Source organism: Pan troglodytes, chromosome X, assembly GCF_028858775.2.
Source record: "Pan troglodytes isolate AG18354 chromosome X, NHGRI_mPanTro3-v2.0_pri, whole genome shotgun sequence".
Classification (NCBI taxonomy): Eukaryota; Metazoa; Chordata; class Mammalia; order Primates; family Hominidae; genus Pan; species Pan troglodytes.
The window spans coordinates 117,047,973-117,054,057 of NC_072421.2; positions in this window are offsets into that span (position 1 = coordinate 117,047,973).

A 6,085-nucleotide genomic window follows, 5' to 3' on the forward strand; every position below is an offset into this window, starting at 1 on the left:
GGCTTTAAGTAACATCTATATACTGACAACTCCCAAATTTATATTTCTAGCTAGCCCTTCCCAGTTGAGCTGACTACATATCCAACTGCCTACCTGACAACTCCACTTAGTCAACAGACATTTCAAACATAACATGTTCAAAACGGTGCTTGGCTTTCCCTTGAAAGCTGTTCTTCCCCATCTCAGTAAATGACACTTCAATTTGCCCAGTTATTCTAGCCACAATTGAGGAGTTATCCTTGATTCCCCTCTTCCCCTCACTTCTCACACCAAATCTATCACCCAGTCCTGATAGGAAAACCTCCAAAACACATCTCAAATCCATTCACTTTCTCCAATTCTTCTTTTACTACCCTGGTCCAACCATTCTCACCTCTCACCTGGACTACTGCCATGGTCTCCTAATTGGTCTCTCTGCTTCCATTCTGCCTCCCAAAAAGCCACTCTCCATGCAGCAGCTAGAATGGCTTTTTTTTTTTTTTGAGACAGAGCCTTGCTCTGTTGCCCAGGCTGGAGTGCAGTGGCACAATGTCGGCTCACTGCAGCCTCTGTCTCCCGGGTTCAAGCGATTCTCACGCCTCAGCCCCAGAGTAGGTGGGACTACATACAGGTGTGTGCCACCACACCCGGCTAATTTTTTTATTTTTAGTACAGGTGGGGTTTCACCATGTTGCCCAGGCTGGTCTTGAACTCCTGACCTCAAGTGATCTGCCTGCCTCAACCTCCCAAAGTGCCGGGATTATAAGCGTGAGCCACCGCACCCAGCCTCAAATGACTTTAAAACATAAATTGGCTGGGCACGGTGGCATATGTCTGTAATCCAGCATTTTGAGAGGACAAGGCAGGAGGATCACTTGAGCCCAGGAGTTCAAGACCAGCCAGGGCAACCTAGTGAGAAAAAAAGGACAGGACAGGACAGGACATGACAGGAAAAAGGGAAGGACAGGAAAAAGAAAAAGGAAAGGAAAGGAGGAATTTCTTTCTACAAAAAATAGAAAAAAGTAGCCAGGCGTGGAAGCACGTGCCTGTAGTCCCAGCTACTACTTGGGAGGCTGACGTAGGAGGATTGCTTGAGCCCAGGAAGTTGGGGCTACAGTGAGCTATGATGGTGCCACTGCACTCCAGCCTGGGCAACAGAGACCCCATCTCAAAAAAAAGAAAAAAAAAAACCTATAAATCATATCATGTTACTCCTCTGCTTAAAAGCCTTCAATCAATAACTTCTCACTGTATTTTTAAGAACCAAAATCCTTATTCAGGCCTGCAAGGCCCTACATGGCCTGGTTTCTGCTCACTCCTCTGACCTCGCCTCCTTCCACTTGCTTGCTTTCTCTTACTCACTACAACCTAGTCACACTGGCCTTATTTCTGTTCCTCCAACATGTAAACTTATTCCCTTTGTAGGGCCTTTGTCCTTTCTAATGCCATCATCACCTGGAACGCTTTCCCCTGATCCTTATATGGCTGGCTCATTCAGATCCTTCAGGTTTTATGTGGCTCATGTGTCCCCTCCTCAGAGCCCATCCTTGATTACTCATCACTCGCTATCATATCACACTATTTTCATGGATAATTTTCTTGTTCACTTGTTCATCTGTCACCCCTGCCCTCAGAATGTGAGCTGCTTTGTTCTCTACTATGCCCCCAGCTCCTAGTGCAATATCTGGCATATAATAGATACTCAATGTATACTAGTTGAATGACTAAAAGTAGATTAGCCTTAAGTAGGAAGAGGGGGATCTCTTCCTCTGAGATTTGAAAGAGAAAAAGATGGAGGCAGACACAACTAAGTGTGCCCTTAAGTTGTTGGTGCTTTGGAGATTCCTCTCTGGTCATCTACCAAGAGAGACAGCTTGCAGGGAGAGGCTTGAAGAAAGCAGCTGTAAACTGTTCCTTAGGGAAACAGGAGAGTTGCTGACCCAAAACATACATTAGGATTGACGAGCTGTGGTAAGAACCCATCTGACATTGGAACCATAAATTCACAGTGCCAAATATCCACTCATTGACAAGACATGAACACTCAACTATTTGGGTAAGAGATCAGACAAAACATATTGTAGGACTGATTCTAAATTGAGAGTTTGTAGGACAGATGTTATAGTTTTAAAAGAAGGTAAGATTTACAATAGCACCGGAAAAATGAAGTACTTAGGTATAAATTTAAACAAAATATCTGCAGGACCTATACACGAAAAAAATAACAAAACACTGGTGAAAGAAATCAAAGATCTAAACAAATGGAAAGTGGAAAGATACACTTTGCTCATGGGTTGGAAGATGTAATATTATTAAGATGTCAATTCTCCCCAACGTGATTTTTCGATTTTACACAATCCCAATCAAAATCCCAGAAAGAATACTGGAGATACCAACAAGCCAATTCTAAAATGTATACTGGAGGCCGGGAGCAGTGGCTCACACCTGTAATCCCAGCACTTTGGGAGGCTGAGGTGGGTGGATCACTTGAGGTCAATTCGAGACCAGCCTGGCCAACATGGTGAAACTCCATCTCTACTAAAAATACAAAAATTAGCCAGGCGTGGTAGCATACACCTGTAGTCCCAGCTACTCAGGAGGCTGAGGCAGGAGAATCTCTTGAACCTGGCAGGTGGAGGTTGCAGTGAGCCGAGATTATGCCACTGCACTCCAGCCTGGACGACAGAGCGAGACTCTGTCTCAAAAAAAAAAAAAAAAAAAAAAAAAAAAATTAACAACCACACAAAAAAATCAAATAATCTAATTTTAAAATGATCAAAAGAACTTGAATAGACATTTCTCTAAAGATGATATACAAATGGCCAACAAGCATATGAAAAAATGCTCAACAGCACTAATCATTAGAGAAATGAAAAAAAAAAAAAAAAAGAACCTACAATGAGATATCACCTCACATCCATTAGGATGATTACTATTAAAAAAATAAAAATAAAAAAATAACAAGTGTTGGTGAGGATGTGGAGAAATTAGAGCCTTGGTGTATTGTTGATAACACTGTAAAATGTGGCCGGGCGCACTGACTCACGCCTGTAATCCCAGCATTCTGGGAGGCTGAGGTGGGCAGATCACTTGAGGTCAGGAGTTTGAGACCAGCCTGGCCAACATGGTGAAACTCCATCTCTACTAAAAATACAAAAATGAGCTGGGCATAGTGGCACACACCTGTAATCCCAGCTACTTGGGAGGCTGAGGTGAGAGAATCACTTGAGCCCAGGAGGCAGAGGTTGCAGTGACCTGAGATCGCACCACTGCACTCCAGCTTGGGTGACAGAGTGAGACTCGGTCTCAAAAACAAACAAAAAAAGATTGTAAAATGGTACAAGTGCTGTGGAAAACAGTATGTATGGAGGTGCCTCAAAAAATTAAAAATAGAACTACCAGCAATTTCACTTTTGGGTATATATCAGAATTGAAAGCAGGGTCTCAGAGATATTTGCACACTCATGTTCATTGTGCTACTATTCCACAATAGCAAGGGGTGGAAGCAACCCAAATGTCCATTGACAGATGAATGGATAAACAAAATGTGGTATACACATACAAGGGAACATTACTCAGCCTTAGAAAGGAAGGTGTTCTTCCTTTCTAATGATTCAACATTGAGGACATTATGCTAAGTGAAATAAGCCAGTCACAAAAAGTTAAATGTTGTATCATTCCACTTATATGAGATATCTAAAGTAGTCAAATTCATAAAAACACAAAGTAGAATGGTGGTTACCAGGGGTTGTGGGGAGAGAGAAAGGGGGAGTTGTTACTTAATAGGTATAGAGTTTCAGATTTACAACATGAAAAAGTTCTGGAAATCTGTATCACAACAATTCAAATATACTTAACACTACTGAACCACACAATTAAAAATGGTTAAGATGGGCCAGGCACGGTGGCTCACGCCTGTAATCGCAGCACTTTGGGAGGCCAAGGCGGGCAGATCACAAGGTCAGGAGTTCGAGACCAGCCTGGCCAACATGGAGAAACCTCATCTCTACTAAAAATACAAAAACTAGCCGGGCATAGTGGCAGGCGCCTGTAATCCCAGCTACTTGGGAAGCTGAGGCAGGAGAATCGCTTGAACCTGGGAGGCAGAGGTTGCAGTGAGCCGAGATTGCGCCATTGCACTCCGGCCTGGGCTATGACAGCAAAACTCCGTCTCAAAAAAAAAAAAAAAAGAAAAAGAAAAAAAAGAAAGGTTAAGATGGTAAACTTTATGTGTTTTTTTACCACAGTTTAAAAAAAAAAAAAAAGGAAAACAATATGTTCCACACCATCTGCCATTAGGGAAATGCAAATTAAAATTACAAGATACCATGAGGAAACTGTTGCAAATTAGAGACCAAGGAGACATGGGCAGAGTGACATGGAACCTAAAATGGCTCAGGCAACCTAGTTTTTTAAAAAGCTTTTCAATTTATCTTAAAAAATAAAGTGACATTTCCAAATGTCACTAATTAATAGAGAACATTTTGCAACATTTTAATGTTTTGTCATACTTGATAATTTGCAAAAACAAAAACATGATAAGACTCTCCAAAATGTCAACATGGCTCTTCATACCAACAGTAAAACGCTGTATTTCCTGTTAAAATACAAGTTAATAAAGAAAATAGAGAAACTAAATACTAACATATCATGTTATTTTAATAACTATTTAAAAATAAGGCGTGGTGGCTCACACCTGTAATCCCAGCACTTTGGGAGGCCGAGGCGGGCGGATCACGAGGTCAGGAGATCGAGACCATCCTGGCTAATGCGGTGAAACCCCGTCTCTACTAAAAAAAAAATACAAAAATTAGCTGGGCGTGGTGGCAGGTGCCTGCAGTCCCAGCTACTCGGGAGGCTGAGGCAGGAGAATGGCGTAAACCCGGGAGGCGGAGCTTGCAGTGAGCCGAGATCGTGCCACTGCACTCCAGTCTGGGCAACAGAGCGAGACTCCATCTCTTAAAAAAAAAAAAAAAAAAAAAAGAGTAAAACATAATGAAAAGCATATGCTTGCTTGGTGCTAATGACGTTTTACAGTCTTATAGATGAAGCAACATGCATAATTTCAACCAGATGTTGAAATGGTTTAGGATTAGTATCTAAAGACAAGTATTTCAGAAAATATGTAGAAAGGTAACCACACACTTGCTACAGGGGGTCCTCTATGCAACTGTCTTGACTTTGCACTTTATTTTTCAAAATGAAATTATAATCTGTTCTGAATAATATATATGTTTTAAGTTCATAGAGGGAGTTCAGCATAGTTAAGAGCTCAGGTTTTAGAGTCAGATTTTTGGCTTTATTGCTTACTGGGCTATAGGATCTTGAGAAACTTAAAACTCTCTGAGCCTCGGAGTACTCATTTCTAAAACAAGGATGGTAACAGTTAATCCTGTCCCGTAGGATGTCGTGTTGTTTAGATTAAGATAATACCTGTAAAGTGCTTTCCATGGCATCCAACACATAGTAAGTGCTCAATAAAAGGTAGCTAGTATTATTGTTGCTATTCTTACTACTATTTTTTCATTATTACTGTTAATAAAATAATCACCCTTCAAATCTAAAAACAAAATAAAATAGGTTTAGAGGAAGTGAGCACATGAGAGTAGCAAGGATAGGTTGTGGTCAGAGAGCAGAGTACTGGATTTCAGAGGCGGAGTGGATGACATCCAGGCTGTGGTATGGGAGTTTGTGGCTAAAGTGCAGGAAAGGTAAAGGTCACTGTCTGGAGTTGAGGTTAAGGAACTGTAAGGAGGTTATGGTTTGTCATCCACATGACGGTTAATTATCTCTCAGAATGAGGACGGGAAACAAGGTGGAGAGGAAGAATTGGTTGCAAAGACTTCACTGGATACAGGAAAATAACTGGGAAGAAGGTAACACAGCCCCATCCTGGGCCTTCCTGGGACCCCCACCCCTCTTTTTCCCAGTTCTTGCTAGCTCACATCTAACCTACTTTGCCTTGCAAATAAGGAGATCAGAAAAAAAGCAAAACAAACAAACAAACCAAACAAAAACAAAAACATACAAACAAAAAAAAACCTGCCCTACTATCCTACTATCATCTCCCAGTAGCACCTCATGAACCTGCCTTGGGCACCTACTA